The sequence below is a fragment of the Cnephaeus nilssonii genome, assembly GCF_951640355.1.
Source record: "Cnephaeus nilssonii genome assembly, chromosome: 11".
NCBI classification, from domain to species: domain Eukaryota; kingdom Metazoa; phylum Chordata; class Mammalia; order Chiroptera; family Vespertilionidae; genus Cnephaeus; species Cnephaeus nilssonii.
The window spans coordinates 89,706,391-89,730,040 of NC_137082.1; positions in this window are offsets into that span (position 1 = coordinate 89,706,391).

Consider the following 23,650-nt stretch of genomic DNA (forward strand, 5'->3'; position numbering starts at 1 on the left):
ATAATTTGAACTTCAATTTTAGGAACTTTTATTATGATCATTATTTTTTTGTGTAAAGATTTGGCTTCAAGAATGTTAAATTCATGTGTGTGTGAGTGTGTGTGAGTTTGTGTGTGTGTGACTGTGTGTGTGTGTGTGTGTATGAGTGTGTGTGTATGTGTGAGCATGTGTGAGTGTGTGTGTGAGTTTGTGTGTGTGTGTGTGTGTGTGTGTGTGTGTGTGTGTGTGAGTGTGTGATAGGAAAACTGGACATCTCAGGTGTCAGCAGAGTGGATTTGGTTAAACTTTGGGTCATGGTGGCTGAGCAGCATGGACTCCAGAGTCAGAGGATTTGAATTTGCATCCAGGCTCTGCCGCTTCCTCTCTGTGGACCTGAGAAAGGCTACTTACCCTCTTTTTCAATTTCTTCATCTTCAAAATCAAAATAACAATCCCGACCTCATGGGGTTGTTGGGATGATTAAAGGAGTTAATATATTTAAAGCCTGTGGAATATTTTCTGTACGCAGTAAAAGATTCAGAAGTGGTCATTATGTAGGCAGCAAAATTATGTAGTTCAATATACTACAAAGCAATATCTAATCTCTGGGGATGGAAAAAATAAAATTAAAGATTTTAAAAAATCTAATCTCATTTTAGGGAAAAGTTGATGCTTACCTAGGAAAAGGAAGACCCATACAGATAATTTCCAGACAATGGAATTGTGGTTGATGTACATTTTGTGTTCATTTTCAACAATGAACATTGGCCACATTTAAGTGTTTTAAAGTATTAATCTGAGCCCCAGACAGCTTCTTTATGACTCTTGTTTTACTTAAAATTAGGGCCCTAATTGTTTTGGCTCAGTGGATAGAGCGTCAGTCCATGGACTGAAGAGTCCCAGGTTTGATTTTGGTCAAGGGCACATACCTAGGTTGTAGGCTCAATCCCTAGTAGGGTGTATGCAGGAAGCAGCTGATTAATGCTTCTCTCTCATCCATGTTTTCAATTCTCTGTCCCTCTCCCTTCCTCTCTGTAAAAATCAATAAAATACATTAAAAAAATTACGGTGGACTGCATGGACAGAAAACCCAAGATGGCTGTGACTTAAAATATGAGACCCAGATAAAGGCCTCTTTTTTCTGGCAATTTATTTTTGCTTCCATTGATTCGAGTCTCAAATCTTTTATTTTCCATTTACTTAAAAATTGTTTAGAATCCACATACCTTAAAATTTGCTATTGTAATCATTTTAAAGAGTACGATTTAGTGGCAATCAGTGCATGCAGAATGCTGGACAGCCATGGCCACTATCTAGTTCCAGAACATTCTCATCTCAAAACGAACCCTTTAAGCAGCCACTCCCCACGTCTCCATTCGCTCAGCTCCCTGCAACCACTCATCTATTTTCTCTCCCTGGATTTGCCTATTCTGGACACTTCATAGACCTGACATCACACAGTATGCCCTTATGTGTATGGCTTATTTCATTGAAATTAAAAACTTCTGTGTATCCTTTTATTTTGGAAAGAAATCCTGCAATATCTGAGAGATCATGCTCAGAATTTCTGAGAAAAAAATACGACTATTAGTCATATACCAAATTCAAAATGAGTATTGTGTGTGTGTGTGTGTGTGTGTGTGTGTGTGTGAAAATCAAGTGCAAGAAAGCAAAAATAAATCTGATGATTGTGCCGCACCAGCACAGCCAGGTTTGGTGAGCCTGAGAGGGGGCGGTGAAGGATTAAGAAAAGACAGACAAGAGAAGAAAGTGGGGGCCAGGTGGGACACTGCTCTCTGATGGAGAGACAGCACCACAGCCTGTAAGCCCAGTCTTTATTTTATAGCCAGATTCCATGAGGCAAAGTAAGGACGTGGTTACAACATTCTCGTGGGTTTCGAATCTACTCAATTACACATACCTGATCAAGCTTTGTTTACTTGCTGCACCTCCCGCAGCCTATATCACTTAGCCACGTGGGATCACAGGTTCAGACCATAAGATCAAGCTTACAACCATAGCCTTTGGCTATAATTGTGCTGGGAGGGCTTTGCACGTGGCTTTGCTATGAGAGGATCATGCCCTCTCATTAGTCCGAGGCTTGAACCTGTCCAAACGCTGTAGCCGCTCTCCACAGATGATAAATACAATCAAATATATTAATACCTGTTATTCTTAAAAGCATCAGATCTTTTTGTCAAAACTTAGAGCTCTAAAAATTGGCCAGTTTAAATGGTCTCAAAGAACACTGACAATCTAGATGCTATAATTGGTAAAATTTCATGTAAATAGCCAATTGATCAAATGACTCAATTTTGTATTGCAGAATATAAATACAAATGGTCTATTAAAATAACTAATAAAATAGAATAGAAAATTGGAAATAATTTAACTTTGCTGTACAAGAATTTGGAAGGTCAAAATGGCTTAATTTTATATGAACTGGAAAATAATTTCTGGACAGAAATTTATCCATCTGGGCATAATTCTAATATCCATACTCACAAATACAGAATAAAATGTCCTAAAGAGTTGAAATTTATGTTGAAAACTTGCTTTGTCCTCTCTGTTGAGTTCTGAACTACCCAACAGATCTCTCTTTCGGACTGTCTTTGTGTCTATGTGCCCTGCACAGCAGCCAGCCTGCTGACTACAGAGCCCATGCCAGTGCAGCCGCTGCTGAAAACACTCATCACATGTCATGTCGGTGCTGGGGCACTTCCTGGTAACACCCCGAACATCTCCAGGTGTCCCTGTCTAGACTCTGCATTCACCACTGAGAGGGGCCTGTGCTAAAACACTACCCCCTGCAGGAAAACTAACCAAAGAGTGGTAGCATCATATCTACTGAGAAACCGTAAGACATGTCCGTATATAATATGCACTTCCCCCCATCTGTGCCTTAATGAGTTTTAAGAGATCCCTGGGCCCCTGAATCTGCTGACTGCCCAACTGGATGCCTGTGGGAAGAAGAAAAGCCACGTGATTCAAATACGTGCTTATAATACATAAGAAATTCTGTAACATGTTCCTTCTGACAGCTTAGACTCATTCTGAACCCCCCTCCCATTTAAGCAACTACGTCCTGTGTCCCAGATGCTCTGTAAGTGCGCCACGGAATCAACACCTAGGGCGCCAGTCTCAGGCACCCAGGGGACCCTGGTTAGAGGAGCAGCTGCCCGGGGCCCACCTGTGTGAGTGGGTGACTAGGCATCACGTGTTCCCTGCCCACTGCCCTGGGCTCTCTGTAGCAGGAAGGGAGTCTTACCCTCCACCCAGAAAATGGGAGTGAAGATCAAACCCCAAATAACAGGCTTATTTCCTGCCACCTGGGCTCAATTCGGACTTGAAACAGAAGCTGAGTGAAAGAGCAGGAGCGATGCTTCTGGAGCATACAGGAGTAAACGGGGACTCCCAGCTCCTACGCAAACAAGGAGCTGCAAGCTACTGAACGACAGGCAAGAAACTGCTTGCCTTGTCTGTAAACACCACACGGATCACCCGTCAGTCCATCGAGGGGCATGCGGGCATTCCCACCTCCTGGCTTTAGTGAGGAGCGCTGCAGTTAACACGGGAGAACAGACATCTCTTCGAGATTCCAGTTTCCACTCTTTACGATAAGTACTCAGGAGCGAGATTGCTGGGCCCTACAGTAGTTCTGTTTTTACTTTCCTGAGGCATTGCCATGCTATTTTTCAAAAGGGTTGCACCACTCAGCCACACGCAGGAAGAGAAGGAAACCATGTCATAAGCCACAGCATGGCTGAGCCCTGAGGACATTACGCTAAGTGAAACAAGCCAGTCACCCAAGGACAAATACTCTAGGAGGACTCAAAAGAAGCCGAACTCATAGAAACAGAGAGTAGAATGGGGTTGCCGGGGGCTGGGGAAGGAGAAATGGGGAGTCTCAGTCACGCAAGATGAGAAATTCTAGAGATCTGCTCAACAGCACTGTGCTATAGGCAGCAACACTCTCCGCGCACACAGCCGTCAGGGGTAGCTCTCCTGTGATGTGTGTTCAGCACACTGGGAACAGGAAAACACGCCTCCTCCGTCCAGGATACACTGGTTGCTGGAATTCTTGGGGAGGGAGGCTGCGTGCGTCTCCAGGTGGGAGAGGCTGGTGCTGGGCCTGTGCCTCGGGCTCCCCGCGTCCCTGGCTGCCTGTCAGGCCTCTCAGGACAGTGGGGGACACACCCTGCAGGCCCCCGGCCCCTCCCTGTGCTGGCAGTGCGAGCCGGGCCTGCACGGACACGTGGGCAGCCCGGGAAGCGTGCTGTTGTTACATGACTCCAGAGGCAGGGGCCCTTCTGAAGCCACGCGGAAAACGCCGAGTCAACGCTGGCCAGGAGGCCTGCGACCCCCGCTCCAGCTGGTCATTGTCTCCTGGGCACAGCGGCCACAGCGGGAGGAACAGGTGCCCGTGGATCTAACAGCCAGCGGGATTCACTTACACCAGGGAAAGCTCAGAGAGAAATAGGGTTTTTCTGGATATTTGTTACTCAATTCCCACTTAATTTTTTATTGATTTTATCGTTTCCTTTTCAAAATATAGCAAGGTAAACACAGGCTGTGTGATGTCAGCGTGCATACATTTGTTCTGTGGAAAGATAGATTTCGTTTTTACCTTCGTGTTTCACTGCCCGTCTAGAAGCGAGTGGGAGTCTTGGGGTTACATTGCATCACTGGCTATGGCCTCGGGCTGAGACATCGCCATGCGGCTCACGGACAATGCGAGTTTCTACGACATGATGTGACCGGTCCCCAGGTGACGTGCCATTTCACAGATTTCCTAAGACATTGACATGTACGGGTTGTTGTTTTTTTTTTAATATGTTTTATTGATTTCAGAGAGGACGGGAAAGGTAGAGAGAGAGAGAGAAGCATCAACGATGAGAGAGAATCAATGATCGGCTGCCTCCTGCACCCCCCTTAATGGGGATTGAGACCACAACCCAGGCATGTGCCCAGAATTGAACCTGGGACCCTTCAGTCCACAGGCCAATGCTCTATCCACTGAGCCAATCCGGCTAGGGCTGGGTTTTATTCTTAATGTGAATCATTGTAGACAAACTAAAGCAGATCCGGTATAATGATAATAAGGTAATTTGGGGAAATGCAAGAAAATGGCTTTAGAATATCCTCCCTAGAAGGAGAGAAAACAAAGTAGAAAAAAAGGAGATGAGAATTTTATTAGAACCAAATTGGTTTAGTCACATTTTTATTCCGTGATTCTAACTTAAGAAAGCTGGTCTATCTGATCCACAACAAGAATGGCGTCTCAGAACTCAATAAGAATAGTCAGTTTAATGTTCAGTTCACTGGATTCTTCAAAAGGAAGCCTCACTCACCTCACCTTCCTGATTCATAAAGATTATACAGGGGTGGGCAAAGGGAGTTCACAGTTGTAATACAAATAAATCCTACCTAATAAAGGAGAAACATGCAAATTAACCGTACCTTCGCTATGCCCACAAGCCACGCCCACCAGCCAATCAGGGTGAATATGCAAATCAACCCAACCAAGATGACGGTTAATTTGCATATCCAGGCCAGAGCAAAGACCGAAGACAGTGTAGAAAGAAACTAAGCACTGCAGAAGGGAGCGAAGCTGCAGAGAAGCAAGCAAGCGGGGCGGGGGAGAAGGGAAGGAAGCAGGCGGGCCGGGGGAGAAGGGAGGAAAGCAGGCGGGGCGGTGACCACAGCAGGAAGCCCTCTTGCAGGAATCTTCCTGCAACGGGCCTCTAGTAATACAATAATCCTATATAATAAAAGTGTAGTATGCAAATTGTCCCCTCAACTGGGAGTTGTCCGGGAGTTCAACCAGGGGCTGGGGCCAGCTGGGGGAAGGGAGGGAGTACCCAGCCGGCAGCAGGCAGCTACTAGGGACCCTACCAGTGCACGAATTTCATGCACTGGGCCTCTAGTTAATAAATAATACAAGATTAAACTCTGTGTTTCGTGTACTCACAACTATAAACCTGCTTTTGCCAACCCCGTATGTCATTTGAAAGAATTTTTTTTTTGTAATATATGTGTTAATCTAGGACACAAATAATATCCATGATCACAAGTTCAAATATAGAAAATATGTCAACATGCTTTCATAACTTAATTTGTCTTTTTCTTGCTACTCCCTTTCCCCCTTATTTAGTTGGGTAACAAAAATGAAGTAAAATGTAAATTTTATTAGTGAGATTAAAATTAGGTTTCTCTCTTATTTTTCTATACATGAATTGTGTCCAAGTGTCAAAGGGTTTATGGGTCAGGCACTCAAATTCCTTGGTAAAGGTGGTCAGGTCGGTGGAAAAAGAACCAAGATGCCTCTCAATCTGTGCGAGGCTGGACATGGAGAATGGGATGTGAACCCAGACAATACCCTCGGCTCCTGCTCCCTCCCTCTGGGGTAGAATGGGCGCAGGAGTAGGAGAGGCTGTTGAGGAAGGCCGTCTTTGGGTGGCCCGAGAGCGTGTGTTAGGTGGGAAAGTCTATATTGAAGCTCTTGTTCTCAGGATGTTGGCTCTCAGGGGCCAGGGGAGAAGGTGGTTGCTGATTAGGAGGGTCTGGGTTTGGGGAATTTATTGCAAGTGAGGGAGGGGGCACATAAGGGGGTGAAAGTTGGTGGTTTGCTGGCTCAAAAGTCGATTCAGAATCAGAAGTGTTAGGGGATGATATTTTGTGTGAAGGAGAAGGAGCTGATGGGTAGAGCAGGACTGACAGAGGGAAGGTCGGGACTGGAGGGTGAAAAAGGCCTGGATATAGGGAATCTCTGTCCATTTTCCATTGTGGTGACAGCAGTTACCGAAATCGTGCAATGTGTTACAATTGAATGTGCCGTTTTCAGGCCATTGAGACTTACCTAGTTTATATTGTGGAGGTGCTTGGGCCTGGTCTCCCCCATGAGTGTGCAGGGGGAGTGTAGTGTGACCCAGGAGAGGAAGGGTGAGTGACAGAGCACAAATCCAAAGGTAACTGTTTAGGGTAAGCGTCCCCGCTGCTAAACAAATCACCACGAGAAAGTAGGACTTTGGAGAAGTGAGCGAAAGAGAGTGGGTAGAAGACTCGAGACGAGGGGCATTGTGGAATGTCACTCTCCTAGAGAAGATTGGCCGGTGTGGGAGGGAAGGGCAGCAATGGAGGAGGAGCGGTTCCTGATCCGGCGTCCTCCTTGGCTGGTTTGGGAGGCCTCATAAAGGAGGGAGGCCTAATCGAGGCTGGCAATCGAGTCACCTGAGTAGGATTCGAAGGTAAGCCCAGGACGAACTGCCGCTGCCTACTGGTCTCCGAGTAGCAAACTTGGGTGACTGAAGCCAGGGTGATGGCTCCCCTTCCCCGTGTAACCCTCCTGGGTTTCAGCACCAAATGTTAGGGTCACTGAAGGAGGAACGTGTGAGGCCAAAAGTGGTGACTGGTTATAAATTTATTAGGTCATCTGGATACCAATGGGCTGAGCCCCCAAATGGCGCCAGCAGCCATGGTCAGGGAGGCAGAGGTCTTAAAGGACTCTAGGTGGGCTTTTTGGGTGGGAACTTCTCTGGGCAGGTCTGGATCCTGGGAAAGTCCAGAGGGGAAAGATAATGGTCTTAGTAAGTGGAATGTGGTCTAAGTGAAAGGGAATGTCCGTTATGAAGTGGTCTAAAGGCCAGTTCCCAGGGGAGGGGTATCGACTCAATGATTTGATCAGACCGAACAGAAATAGAGCAGAAAAGGGGCATAGAAACTATGGGAGTAAGTGAGCAAGCCGTGTGGATATGGGGGCAAGAGAGGGGAGAGAGTAAAGGAACCTATAACAAATGCTCTGAGCTAAGATTTTGCTTGGTGTGTTCCATAAAGCCAGTGCAGCCGACCTTGAGTGAAAGAGGGAAGGTGGGAGGAGGTGGAGAGGAGGGGTCACAGTGGGAAACCAGACCAAGGAGGTTTCTGTGGCTATAAGAATGGCTTGGGATCTTACTTTGAAAAAGGTAACAGCGTGTTGGAGGGTTTTGGGTAGGTGAGAGATATGAGTTAAAACAGTACCTATATTACAGGTGAAATGAGTCATTGCATAGGAAGAGTTTCTTCCCCTTCCTTCTCTTTCTTCTTCATTTATTTTCCCTCTTCTTTCTTCAACTTCTCTTTTTTAAAATTTTCTTCCCCTCCTCAGTTTCTTCCTTTCCCTCATTTCTCCTTCTCCGTCTTTCATTTTGTCTTATTCTAGTGGATTCCTGATTTGGATCCGAGTTTTCCCCTCAGCTTTGCCACTTGCAGATGCCCTCCTTTGCATGTCAGCATAGACGCCCCCTGGGAGGGATTTTGGAATATCACAAAGGCACGAACCAGCACGTGTTTCCAGCTGCCAATATCAGCGCTCAGCATCTAGTTCCTCTTCCAACAATGCGAATCTCACGTGTGTTCTGACAAGTCTTCACAGCTGGGAGACGGAGCAGGTTTCAGATCTGTGTTTGCCCTCCGGCCAGCACCATTGCCTCTGAATGCTTGGTCTCCACCCTGAATCAATCCTTTGAAAAACAGAGCCTGCGTGTCCTTTCCAATTGTATCTCTTGACGTTGGCCCTCTATATTCCACAGTCTCGGTTTTCTATTCATCTCTGCACCCACAGCCTTATCCTTTCACATACTGATAAGAAAGGTGAAAGGCATCAATATTTATGCTCCAGGGTCTATTAGATAAATATATAGAATCATCTTCACTGATTAAATTTGACAATTTATTTAGCTTTTATTATAAAACTAGAGGCCCTATGCACGAAATTCATGCAAAGGGCTCGGCCCCCCACTGCCACGGCAGCTGCCTCTGCGGCCGCCGGGGGCCTCTGCCTCCACCCCCGCTGTGGCGGCTTCATCCGGAAGGACGTCTGGAAGGATGTCTGGTCTAATTAGCATATTACGCTTTTATTATTATGGATACAAATAATCTCCAACATGTTTACTGACGTTCACTATGGATGGACTTAGAGGGTATTGTGCTAAGTGGAATAAGTTAGTCAGAGAGAGAAAAATGCCATAGGATTTCACTTACATGTGGAATCTAAAGAACAAAATAAGTGAACAAACAAAATTGAAACAGACTCATAGAAACAGAGAACGGACTGATGGTTGCCAGAGGGAAGGGGGTTGGAAGGATGGGTGAAAAGGGAAAAGGATTAAAAAGTACAAATTGGTAGTTACAAAATAGTCACAGGGATTATAAAATACAGCATAGGGAATATAGTCAATGCTATTGCAAAAACTACGGTGCCAGGTGGATATTGAAAATATTGATGGGAACACTTTGTAAAGTATATGATTACCTAACCACTATGCGGTACACCGGAAACTAATACAAAATAATATTAAACGTACATTGTAACTGAAAAATACAATTTAAAGGAAAAAGAGCGGAGGACACATCCAATTGTTTTACTCCAGAGCTAACTTTACTTTTGAGTTTATTTATGTGTTCAAATCACAAGTTTATTTAGATCATTTCAGGAAGGCATTAAACATTTCTAGTGTATGTACATTGATAATTAATCCATTTCATTTATTCTTAAAGTTTTATTTATTCTGATGTCAGCTATACCTGAACTCAGAGTTAATGTCCCCTTACCGAATCTCTCCCCTTCTCTGTTTAAAATCAAATGCTTTATTCCGCACACTGTGGAGGCTCAGTGCATTCACGTGGCTGGAGAGCTATTTATAAGTGCTTTCCTCCTCCTGCTGCTGCTGCTACCAAACATGAATCAAATAAATGCACTTGAGATGGTTTCTATGAGAAAATTAATTCATTCCTCAGACCTTGCCAAACTTATGTGAAAATCTCAGTTTGGGGTTATGGCCTTATTTTTCTAAAATTCTATTCACGATTAATGAAGTTAAGATTTAAGGACAGAGATCAATCTAAGTGGTGCTTTTTCCTGACCTTTTATTATCTACCTAAAATAATACTTGCTGAACATGCAGATATTGTCCACACTCATTTCACACGTCTGTTGATCATATGACTTAATTTTTCCCTTTGTAAAATCACGGCAGTTCCAGAATCTCTGCATTTTGGGGAATCAATGGGAATTTTTTTTTTCCCAAGCAGAATTGTGGATTTTACTATTTTTGCTCTGGCCCTTGATGCAGAAATAATGGGCAATTATTAGTGGTGCCAAAGGTCTTACTTTATTGGAGGCAGTTTTAATGGGTGGGTCCCTTTCTATTCTTTAATAACAACATCACACAATTTGGCATAGTTTCTGCAGTCAAGTGCTCTACCACTGAGCTATAACCTCAATGGCATGATTTTACCAAGCATTTTTTTTTTTTGGAAGTGGCATACCACACTTGTCAATTTCTTATCAGAGACTTCACTCTGAATGAAGTGGGAGTCCACGGGTTGTTGTCGATCAGAGGAGAGATGATTTACAGACCAGTACCTCCTATGGGTTGCTCTGAAGATGAACTGAGCTAGTACCGGTGACGTTCTCATCACGTTGCCTGGTCTGGAGTGAGCATTCAATTAGTGTCAGCATCTGTTTGGTTAGTTAATATTGCCGGTGCTAGAGTCAGAACAGGGTTTGAATTCCCAGTTCCATCGCTTACTAGAACCCCACATCGGATACTGTACGGGGTCCTCACGGGGACCCTATGAAAACATACATCGAGGGGCCTACACCAGCGGGTGGTATTTAGAATCCTAACCTTTATCGCTATTTACCATCTTGTCCCTCGTGGCCCAAGGACCTAAACAAACAGAAAAGCTTATGTGACGATTAACCGCCTGAGGGGCGGGCACAGGTTCAGATGCTCTGCTGTAGGTGAAGGTGTGGCACTGGATAGTCTCCATGAATGCAGCTCAGGAGGCTTTCCTGTTCGGGAACGGGGGGTCCCTTGAGCATGACATGGATGAAAGGCTTGCCGAGGAGCTTCCTGGGGGTGCAGAGGCGGCTTAATTACCCCCCCCCCCAGCTGAAGACCCTCTCCTTCTCTCCTGCTTTGGTCATGCTGGTGCATCCATGCTATGCTTCCCATAACCCTGCATTCCTTGCATGGATGAACTAACCTGGGTCCTCGATGCTAACCCCAGATCCCATATCATTTTTGAAAACAAGATCTAAAGCTCTGGTATGTTAGAATGAGTTCTCACCCTCAAGGACAGGGTTTTTTTTTGCTTGTGTTTTAAAAAATATTTTTATTGATTTCAGAAAGGAAGGGAGAGGGGGAGAGAGAGAGAGACAGAAATATCAATGATTCAAGAGAATCGATTGGCTGCCTCCTGTATGTCCCACACTGGGGACCGAGCCCACAACCCAGGCGTGGGCCCTGACCTTCTGGTTCATAGGTTGATGCTCAACCACTGAGCTACACTGGCTGGGCTCAAGGATAGTGTTTTGACTGGCACTTTCTGAGCTTCCCTCCGATGGCCCTTTCAACTCACCGCTCCTTTCTTCCTTAGAAGGTTTCTGCTCGATTTCAGCGACTCTCAGTGGCCCTTGTGTATATTTTGTTGACGGAGGGTCGTATGTGTGTACTCATTGTCTCTTGCTGTGTGACAAATGACCACAAACGGAGCACTCAGAACGGCACAGACCTGTTCTCTCCACCCCACGGGGCAGGAGTGTGAGCACAGGTTAGCGAGGCTGTCTGCTCAGGGCCTCACCAGCTTGTCAGTGGGGCAGCATTCCCAGCGGGAGACTTGAGAGGGAGGAGTCACCTTCAAGGCCTTCCAGGGTGTTGGGGAAATCCATTTCCCTGCAGCTGTAGAACCGGGGCCTCGATCCTTGATGACGATTGTCATTATAGGTTGCCCTCAGGTCCTCCAGGCCAAGCACGTTCCCAGAGGCCAGGCCAGGTCTCTGCCAGGAGGGCTTCTTCAGGGCGGCGACTTCCTGCCCTCGCTCCCATCGGCTAAGCGGGAGTCTGAGACAGTGTCACCTGACCATGGGCCTGGCATCCTCTCACCTCTGCCATGTTCTGTTGGCTAGAAGCAAGTGACAGGCCCGGCCTGCACTCAGAGGGAGGGATGACACACAGGCATGGACACAGCACATCACAAGGTCACCTCTGGTCTGTCTCCCGATTTCACTGAAAATGGAGCCTCGGGGTTCATGTCTATTTTTTTATTGCTCTCTTATTAATTTCAGAAAGGTAGAAAACCACGGACTTAGACCTTTATGTTTATACTAGACTAGTAGCCCTGCGCACGAATCCATGCGCCACTAGCTTGCTGCCGCCCTCCAGTAGCTCTCCACCTGCTGCCCTGCCCTCCTGTAGTGCCCCCTCCCCCCGCCCCTCCATAGCTTGCTGCCCTGCCCTGCCCCCTCCTGTAGCTCTCCGATGCCCGCTTGTAGCCTGTAGCTCTCCACCTGCTGCCCTGCCCTCCTGTAGCTCCCTCATCCCCCCTCATAGCTTGCTGCCCTGCCCCCTCCTGTAGCTTTCCGCTGTCTGCTTGTAGCTCGCTGCCCCACCCTCCTGCTGATCCCTGATCCAGTCTTTACACGGTCAGTTGTTACGCTTCATGGAGTAACTACCATTTGCATATTACATATTTAGTATATAGGATGTCTGTTGATAGAAATTTTATTGATTTATTGAGGGATATTATTTCTTTCAGCCATCTTATACTTTCTCTTTGTTCTTCCCTTGGACACACTGGAAATGCTTAGAATACTTAAGACATTATGGTTTCATTTTATTTTATTTTGATGGGACTTGGCAATATGTGTGTTGTTGTTTTTAAAAGAAATACCTGTTTATTTTCAAAAATACAATTTGAAACATCTAGTGACATTACCTTGATGTTTCAAATCCTTTTTTCCTGCTTTTGGAGATTTCTAATATATATATTTTTTATTTTTAGAAGCTATACTATGTGGACATGGGGATTGTCTTTGTGAAGGTAATTTTCAAAGTTGTGTGGATTTAATCAACCCAATTAATGTTGTAATTATGAGATATCCTCATAAGGAGGCTTCAAATTTGGTTTTGGCTTTCAATTACCTTTTCAATTAACTAAGAAGTGCTTCATGGATAAAAATTTGTCCAAATAAGACCCTTGAGAATAACGGGGTCATTTGAGAGAATAACCAACAAGCACCTTTAAAGGATTATTTTAAGAATTACACAAGGGCAAATATTAGAGAGAGATGAGCTACTGAATGGTTTTTGACATGCCAAAATGACAATGCTCACACAAGTCAGCGGATGCTCAGTGTCATGGTAAACTTGCTTGGCATATATTTTGTGAATATCTGTAAATATTCCATTATACTTTATTTTGTTTCTGGTTTTAAAAAAGAAAAGAAAAACTAAAAGGGAATCATCACTCTTCTTTGGTATACGTAAGTATTGCCTCTGCTGTGAACAATGGGGGTGGGGAGGGGGTGTTGTTTGAGGAAAGTTTGTTTTTTGCTTATTGTGCATTGAGGCTGTACTGGCCCTGTGAATGAGGGTGTTCCATAACCAGCATCAACACATCACTGGCAGGCAGTCTTCCAAAGGAACTGTCTCGAGGGGCCAGCACCCAGGCAGGACGGGGGCAGGACTATTGCTAGAGAGTTATGGTTCCAGGTTGGGTGGCTAACGGGTCGTAGAAGTGACCGCCGCCTGAAGGTAGAGTGTGGGATTTTCTAAAGAGAATACAGGTTTATGCAGAGGTTTGAAAAGTCAGGAGTGATCTGGGAAGAACATAGATCCAAGGACAGGAGGGTCACTGCTAGGAATTTGGGTGCATCCAGAGGGGTCAGTTCTGAAGGATATGGGTCTTGCTGCTTATTTATTTACTAGAGGCCCGATGCACGAAATTTGTGCAAAGGGCTCGGCCTTTGCAGCCCTGGCTTCGTCCGGAAGGTCGTCCGGAAGGTCGTCCGGAAGGCTGTTCAGCTCTCTGGTCTAATTAGCATATTACAGTTTTATTATCATAGATTTAGACTGTGGTACTGATCATGGTTAATGTATAGTTTTCTCTTCTAGGTTATAATTCTCCTTATTTATCCCTCAACATTTAGTACTGTCTTAGTTTTTTTTTTTTTAATATATTTTTATTGATTTCAGAGAGAGAGAAACACCAATGATGAGAGAGAATCATTGATTGGCTGCCTCTGCACGCCCCACACTGGGAATCGAGCTTACAACCTGGGCGTGTCCCCTGACAGGAATCGAACCTGGAACCCCCCCAGTCTGAAGGCTGACGCTTTATCCACGGAGGCAAACCAGCCAGGGCTAGTACCATCTTAGATGCCCTTAGAATGTGTCTGCGAGACCAAGGAGGGAGCCGGTAAAGAAAAGTGGGTTCTCCCTCTCGACAGCATCGTGGCCTTGGTGCTGGTGGGGACACTCGCTGGGGCTGGCAGGGAACAGGCAGAGAAGTGGCTGCTGGGGCACAAATCGGTGGGCGTGCGCTCTAGGAAAGGCGGGTCTGAATGGGTGTTTCTGGGGCTAAACTCCAGTAAAATATTTTTTGTGTAATTATTAGTTTAACATTTGTTTTCTCCTCTAGATGCTCCATGAGACAGCGAATAGGTAAATATTGCTTATTATTTATTTCTCCCTACTCGCATAGGACAAGGCACTAAGTGGGTATTTTAAAAGTATTTGTTAAATAAGTAACATTTAACTGTTTTTAAGGCTGAAGTAGGCACATGCCATCCCGCGGGGCACTGCCCACAGGTTTAATTTTAGTTGCACTTGCTGATATATAATGACGATGATTTCTTCTGGAAGGCCCTGTGATTAGCACTCACTTGACAGGACTGATAAATTTGTAAATGAAATGCCTGTGAGCCACCAGGTGGAAATATATACAAGTAGGCGTATAAACATAAGCCAAACAGCTAACCCTCTAAAATAGCAAACTCTTATTCATACTTGGAGGGACTCAGTAAATTTAGAAAATTGATGAAATGAAAACCAAATAGAAGATTTCATGAATAAAATCATGAATAAAATGCTACTCACAAATTATATTTGTAAAATTATATGTTAATCCGAGTTTGGATAATCTACTTTAAAATTCTATTTCTGTATGTAATTATAGCATATCTTTCAGCAAAATGTCCACTCTATTTCAGTCCAAACTGTGATTTAAGAAATGACCACTAGATGGCAACATATATTAAGTTAGATTTCATGATTAGGTTCAAGTTGCCTGCATAGTTTTCACACAAAAAAATTCTTGCTTTAGATAAATTGAATTATTTACATAATTTAAGATACATATATATATAAATATATTACACACAATGCAATATACATATCCTGTATCATGGAAATGTACACTTGAAACCTATGTGATCTTATTGACCAACTAGAGGCCTGGTGCACGAAATTTGTGCACTCGGAGGGGGGTCCCTCAGCCCGGCCTGCGTCCTCTCACAGTCTGGGAGCCCTCAGGGGATGTCCGACTGCCAGCTTAGGCCCGCTCCCTAAGCCGGCTGTTGGACATCCTTAGCGCTGCTGCAGAGGCTGAAGAGGCTCCGGCCACTGCTGCTGTGCTCGCCAGCTGTGAGCCAGGCTTCTGGCTAAGAGGTGCTTCCCCTGTAGGAGTGCACTGACCACCAGGAGGAAGCTCCTGTGTTGAGCAGGATCAGGCCAAAACCAGCTCTCCAACATCCTCTGAGGGGTCCCAGATTGTGAGAGGGTGCAGGCCAGGCTGAAGAACCCCACCGGTGCACGATCAGGGATGCGGGAGGTTGACCAGCCAGGGAGGGACCACAGAAGGGCTCCAGGTTGTGTCTGGCCTGTCTCACTCAGTCCCGATCGGCCAGACCCAAGCAGCAAGCTAACCGACTGGTCAGAGTGTCTGCCCCCTGGTGGTCAGTGCATGTCATAGCAAGCAGTTGAGCATATCATTAGCATATTTTGCTTTGATTGGTTGAACAGACGACCAGACACTTAGCATATTAGGCTTTTATTACATAGGATGTCATCCCCATAAATTTTTAAAATAGGGAAGGAGAACAAAAAAGATGTATATGAGAAACTTTAAAAATTGGGTTAAATTCTTGCCTCAAGATTTTTGGAGTTTGATAGGACTTTTTCAATGTTGGTTGACAACTGAGTTGGATATTCAGTATTTGTGATGCCAAAATACCAGTTTTGTATGCGACAGGCATTAAGGATCTTGAAACGTAATCCTAATGTTTAGATTTATCTGTTCTAAGTCAGCATTTCTGAGTGCCGGTTAACAGCGGGGTCTAAAAGCTGAATTTATAAACGGTTCAATGGACTTTTCAGAGATGTAATACGTTAGTGGTTATATCTTCTTTTCAAAAGGAGTGCGTGGAATTCCTGAAATGAAACTTTTTTTCTGTGTCATTTCCCTGGGGAGCAGCCCTCCCCAGCATCTGAGGGTAGACGCTGTCCACGGCGAGAATTTCCAAGCATGGCAAATAACGTCATTGGCAGTAATCGTAGGCCTGTGAGAAAATATAAAGTACATGGAAAGTAACAAAATATAGGGTGTGGGGGTACTCATCTAAACTAATTTTTGGAAAGACTGCAATTACTAAACTTTAAAAAGTACCTAAAAATTGTTGGCCAGCTCATCCACTTTGAAGGGAAATTGTACCCCGTTCTGCCAGAAGGTGATAGAAATATTACATGTTCTGCATTAATGAGCTGAAATAACCTGATGTGATCAGTCTGGACTCTTACACATTTTTGTTTCCTTTTTAGGAGAGAGGGAAATGGGACCACAAACAGGAAACAAGGGATTGATTTCTAACAAGCAAATTCTGAGACTTTCATGGACAGGTCTTTCCCATTTTCCCAAAGCTCTAATATTTCTCACTGCAAATTAATGTTCACCCAAATAACACTGACCCTCCAAGATACCACAGCGTCGAAGATAGAGTCTGTTATGGTTTCCACTGGACGGGACTGAGAAATTACTGGGTGAGGTGTTACTGCAACCACACGGTGGAGTAAATACTCCACACATTTTCCCCAGGAATGAATTCATTACCAGCTCTCTGCATTAGGCACCAGAAACATTCCTCTCATCAAATCTGTTGGGTAATTTTGAATTAAGCGATCTCTTTTGACTCATCGTCCTCTGCTGCCATCTGGTGGTTGCTGGGGAAATAAGTCAAGTGGAGAAATCTAATGTTTACAGAAAACTGTGTGAGCTATTTGCTTCTGCGGAATAATAGAAATAAGGGACTCAAGCAGACACGTGCCTTCTGTCTCCAGGAAGAATTATGGTCGGTGGCGTTCTTTCATTTACTTTCTGTATCTTTTGCCTCTCTGAAATAGGCTGAGCTTAAAGTAGTTGTTGCATAATGTATGAAGGAAAACATTTCCTGAGAGGTCTTCACAGTTCTGAGATATCATTGTCTCTCATTTGAAAATATTTCTGCGGGAGGAGGGAGGTAGGACATCCATTTTCCCCTTAATTTTCTCTTGATCACGAGAAGTCATTCCTTTCTGAACACTTGTCTAAAGTGGGTTTTGAAAAATATCCATCAGATCCTTCCAGTAATGAAAAAGCGATAGTCAAGCAGCAGTGAGCAGGCTGATTTATTCTCGACTGAGACTACTTCAGGTTTTATCTTTTTTTATCTTAATGAAACGCGGTGCTATTATGCAAGTGGTTCTGCCAGTACCTGCAAAATAATCTGCCCTGTAATGGAACGGAAGTCTCTTTGAGGCGATGCAATGCAGAAATACTTCCATTTATTCACAGCAGATCACGAGTTAGCTTCTTTTAAAACGGGGAGCTTTTGATCACCTGTTTATACTTTAAAACCACTTACTTGCTCCTTCAGAGTTGTATATAATGAAAAATATTTTAATGTATATTATATTAAAGATTACCCTTAATAATATTAATTATTACAATTGAATTAATTGTCAAACCAATTAAAAGTCATTAGTCAGTATATATCAACCAAAAATTTTTTATTAACATTTCTAGCCTATATAATAAAAGCCTAATATGCAAATCGACTGACCAGTGGAATGACTGGCAGAACGACCAGTCGCTATGATGTGCACTAACCACCAGGGGGCAGACGCTCAACACAAGCGCTGTCCCCAGCCCGCAGGCCCCAGGCCAGCCAAGGTGGGTGCCATGGGGACCCCATATTGCCCTGCTGGTCGCCCTGCCAGGTGTCCCACAGATCAGCCCTGATTGCCGGCCAGGCCTAGGGACCCTACCCAGGCACAAATTTCGTGCATCGGGCCTCTAGTTTTACATAAAGAAAAATGATGAGGTGTAATATGGAGATCAAAGTCACAGAATAAAACCGAAGCGAAAATTAGAATTCTTTATATTGGTTTAGCATTATGTTTAGCTACTCATTCATATAGCTCTTGACATTGCATTTTTAAAAAACATTAACTACTGCAAGTTTCTTATTAAATATTTATTTTTGGCCCCTTTATGCTACAATATTAACAAACCATGGCTTTTCCTAATCACAGGAAAAGGCATGTTGCTAATTTGTTGAAGTTTGGTACCATTTCTACCTTCTAATTACCTACTAAATAAGGATATAATTAATCAGAGATTACTGTGTTGAAAATCTACTTAGGTAAACATTCCTGCTAATAAGCTTTCTATCTTTGTATGGCATGTTGAATTTAGTAAACATATCAAAATGATGTTATCTTATCAATTACTAGAGGCCGGGTGCATGAAATTCATGCATGGGTAGGGTCCCTAGGCCTGGCTGGCGATCAGGGACAATCTGTGGGGTGACCAGCTGGGTGATTGGGGCCCCCACTTGCACCAGCTTTGGCCTGGCACCACCCGCTCGCCGGCCCCGCCCCCGCCCCCGCCTCCTGTCAGGGCCTGCGGGCTGGGGGCAGCTCCTGCGTTGAGCGTCTGCCCGCTGGTGGTCAGTGCGCATCATAGCGACTGGTCGTTCTGCCGTTCGGTCGATTTGCATATTAGGGTTTTATATAGATAGATAAGTACACTATTACAATCATCATTTAAAATTATACTCAATTAACTTCGGTAGGAGAGAAAAAAACTATATGCATAACAAATCAATATCAAATGAAAAAGGTAAACAACTGCTTGCTAAATAAATACCATAAAGCAATTCTCCATCAAAGCCTCAGTAATTACTTTGTGGAACAGGCTGTCCTTAATACAACCATTAATTAATTTTTCCAAATGAATTATGCCAGCCAATATTCTTTCCTCATTAATGTTTTGTTTTTTCATTAATGAATAACAAAGCAACACGTGGGTCTTTGTCCTGACAGCTGTGTATTAATGCGCTACCCCTGAACTAAACGTGCTTCCGGTGCGTAGTCAGGTTGGGATCCATGGAGTCCCTTTACCAGTCAGGGTCCCTTTGGGGCTCCAGCTGCTTCCCGTGGGTGCTCCTCACAGAGAGCAGCTAGGAAGGGGCCCAGCAGCCCGCCCCCCCCCCCCCCCGCATTCCACCACGCATCCCATCAAGTCCTCACCATAGTCCCTTTGATTTTCTAAAGGGGAGATTAGTGCCTCACCTAGAACACGGATCCTAATGATGATGGATGTGATTGAACACTTAATGCTAAAGAGTGTAAAGTAATGACTATTAGCTGACATGCCTGTTCCTTCTCCGAAGACGAGGACATGCTAATTTTAGAATTCATGCTCATGTTAGTTCTGTAAGCATATACACACAGGCAGGTGTGATCGCTTCCTTTTCACAAGACGCATGTACGTCTGAAGAACACGACACTCATCATGCTCTGGCTGTCTACATGGAAACAAATGTACTGGTTTCAGAACCTACTTTTCAATGGACGTTGGCGTGTTTATCTCCAGCCTGAGACAGCGGCAGTTTGAGGGCAGGAGAGGGTGTGCCAGGCTCCAGGAGAAGAAAAACGAACTCATTAGGAAATTCTTTAAGCAAAAGTTGAGTGCTAAGATGTCTTAGCCAGGAATAGACCTCATGACACATGTCAGGGGCTCCATGACCGAGCTGAGGTGCTCTCAGCTTCACTTCCTCCCAGCACACACCACATAGTCCGTCTTTCTGAATGACGATCACCAACAAGTGTCCAATCCTGTCGCCTTCCTGTGTGGTCACTGGCCCAGCAGACACCCCTCACTGCCATTACCTCTCCCTCGCTCCCTTCCCCCTTCGGTACCGGGGGTCTGGACCTCTGTGCGTCTCATCTCCTGGGAGCATAAGGTGGTGGATCAGCACCAGCTCCTCGGTCCACGGAGCTGCCCACAGCACAGCGCTTCCTCTCAGTTCTCTGGTTCTTCAGAAAGAAATACACTTAAGATTTATCGTCAACACAGCTTTGTATTTTCGAGTTTTATGCCCTTGTAACGCAGCGGCCTAAGTTTTTAATTATAAGGCGCCAGACAAGAGATGGTAGTGTATCAAAGTCAACGTCTTGATTCGGAAAGAGCAGCGAGGGCCTGGAGGTCCCCTTACAAGACCCTGAGCGGTGCAAGTGGGGTGAGCTGACGCCATGAGACCTGCAAGGACGAGCCATCTGGATGGAAAGGGACCGTCTGTGAGCCAACCAGATGTGTCCAAGTACGGCCATTTTCAGCATCGAAAGACTGAGTGGATTTTTCTTACGATAATTCGCTTCTGGCTTGACGGGAGGATTGGAAGATTATTATACCAACGGTTTGCCGTGCTCTGTTGTTATTTTGGCATCTCTCTTGACTGCAAAGAATGAGTAGAAGGCAGTGGTTAGGAGCGGGGCCTGGGAGTCTGACAATACCTGGCTGGAATCTGACCTCACAGATATGCCTGTGTATCTAGGATAACAAAATAGAAAACTTACAACAATACACCGCAATGAAATCCGTGGGAATGTGGTCTCTCCCTTTCTGACTAGGATGACTAAGGGAATGTGGTAACAGCAGTTGGGAGAAAGATCCTAAACTCAGTTTTGAGCATATTGAGGGGAAAGTGACTGTGCTGAACAGCAGAGACAGACCATGCTCGTTGTAGGGCTCAGACCAGATATCTAGGCGGGAGGCCGGGCTCCAGTCAGCAGCCTCCGCAGAGCCGGTGAACCATAGGGGTTGATCACATCGCCTGGGTAAAGTGTGGTGTGTGAGCTGTGGCCACACAGAGAATCCGGAGAATAGCAAGAATGGGACACAAAGGAGCCAGTTAAGCACTAAAGAAAGAACAGTCAGATTTTCCAAAATATAGGAGGATAATCAATAAGATATTGCTGCACAAGCCAATGAAAGAAAGAAGAATTCAAGAGAGTGGTTAACTTTGTTAAACTCTGCTGAGAATTCCTGTGAGATGACTGAAAAGAGGTCCGTGGTCTTTGCCAATAAAGAGCTCACTGTGTATCCTGGTGAAAGTGGCTGCAGAATCCCAGTGAGTGGAGGAGTGAACCAGAGGCAGAGAAGTAGGACAATATTCTTCAGAGACGCTGCTGGCTGTGGAGGGAAGAGGAGAGGCAAATAGGAGATAGATGCAGGATCTAGAAAAGGGCCTTTTTAATTAACTTGTTTGCCCATTAGTTTTCACCATTTCTTTTTCTAAGAGTTGGTTTATTCGCTCTCTAACATGCAAAAAAAAATTTTAATTGACTTTGGCCTGACCCCTTATTTTAGTTTACATTCTGCTTCTAGTTTCAGTCACTAAATAGCTCCTTCATGTTTTTCTGTTACTAATTCCGTTTCGACTAAAGCACAAATTGCCCGCCAAGAATCTTTTTGTTTGAACACGGACCTTCTTTCCCCACTCTCTGGTCCCCAGCATCACTGGGCATGCGCAGTCCCCTCCTCCTATGCAAATCACTTGACAACATCTGTTCTCAGCACTTTCTTCCTCTCTCAGGTGCCTAAGGTGGTAATGATTTCCTTACACGGGGCTGTACTTTCTACTCCGAGTGCTACGATCTGTCACTGTCCTTGAATGAACATTAAAATATATATATTTAAAAGCCTAATACGCAAAGTGTCTCCTCAGGAGTTCTACTGACCAGGAGTTCCATCGCTCGCTATGACATGCACTGACCACCAGGGGGCAGTGAGGAATGAAGGAAGGCTCCGGCCGGCAGCTGGCAGCCACTAGGAACCCTAACAGTGCACGAATTTCATGCACTGGGCCTCTAGTCAGTTTTAGAAACACAGATACTTGGGTGTTGCCGCAGATCATTGGAATCAGAATCGCTGAGGGAGGACCAGGTTCCAGCACGTGACCCGTGTGTGCTGCTGGGGTTGGGAATCGCTGCTTTATAGACACGGGGACTTCTGTTGTTTTTTTCCTGCACAATTTGAAGAAAACCGAAACACCCGTTTTAACTGGTGAGCAGGCTTCCTCATGCCTCTGCAGATGAACCTGCTGGTCTTGGGTGTGCTCTTTTTATGATGTCACAAGCATTTACTGAAAGAAGAAAGGACGATCATAGAGAGCTTAGGGCTGAAATCATTCCCGGAAGGAACTCTGAATTAAGGTAGAAGATGGAAATGGCGGAAGGATCTAGAAACATCTGAAGATCTGAGAGACTGAACGGACGCTTGAAAAGATATTAGAATCCAACCAGGAGGAGCTGGAAGAGTGACAGTGACATGGCAGTGGGGCAGGGCCCAGGGCCAGGTGAGCTCCTAGGATTCTGATTTTCTAATGAAGGACGAGCGCATGAGCAGCGTGGAGTGTCAGGCGGCGTTAGGAGAGCAGGCTCTGCTTCACATGAGTTCCAGACGGGGTCCCCTTGCTTTCACCAGGAACTCAGGAAATAGCCTACCCAGGCTGGAGCTGAACACGCCAGTGATGAGAAAGCAACGTTTGCCAAAGCCTTGTTACCGGGCTCGCTCTTTGTTTGTTAATTAAAAGTTTTTTAAAAATATTTTTTTATTGATTTCAGAGAGGAAGGGAGAGAGAAATAGACACATCAATGATGAGAGAGAATGATGGATCGGCTGCCTCCTGCACTCCCCACACTGGGGATCGAGCCCACAACCTGGGCATGTGCCCTGACCGGAATGGAACCTGGGACCCTTCAGTCAGCAGGCCGATGCTCTCTATCCACTGAGACAAACCGGCCAGGGCCCGGCTCTTTCTTAATAATTTACCAACAACTGTCCTCGGTTCAGGATATGTTGATGTGTATGAATTCTGCGTTTGAGATATAGGTGGTTTAAGTGAATTTATAGTCAAGCGTCTACTCCCAGCGGTGCCTGCGACCACTGATGAACTTAAAGAGTTTGTTTCTGCTCTGGGAATAGATGAACCATCAGTCGTTTGCTAAGTGATCACTGCAATTCAGACACGGGCATCCGAAATTGCACTGAGTGAGTCCAAATGACCATTTAAAACCACCTAATTTAAATGGCCTTTCACGACTGAACAATTGCTTTGTTCGCAGTAATATAAAAGCCGAAAAAGGATAATCAGCCAGACGAAAAGCTAATTCAGGGCAGAACTAAATGAGTGTATTTTTGCTCACATTGCAATCAATTTTAGTAGTTTTCAGTCTTTAAAAATTACTGAAATTAAAAATGAGAAAATGTTTAAATTCATTTTAAGTTCTAGTAATAGCAATGTTACAATGTATTAAGGATAGATGTTATTAGCTCCTATAATTAGTCCACATTTATCACAGTAATTATGAACTTGCTATTGTGTTTACTGTTACATTAATTTGATTATAAATGCCAAAAATGGTTTTAGCGAAATACATTTAGTATGAGGCAGTTATATTGAAACTTCATGATTTGTTACAATACTAATTGGTAATCATTATAAAGCAACGTTAATACTCGAAAAGGA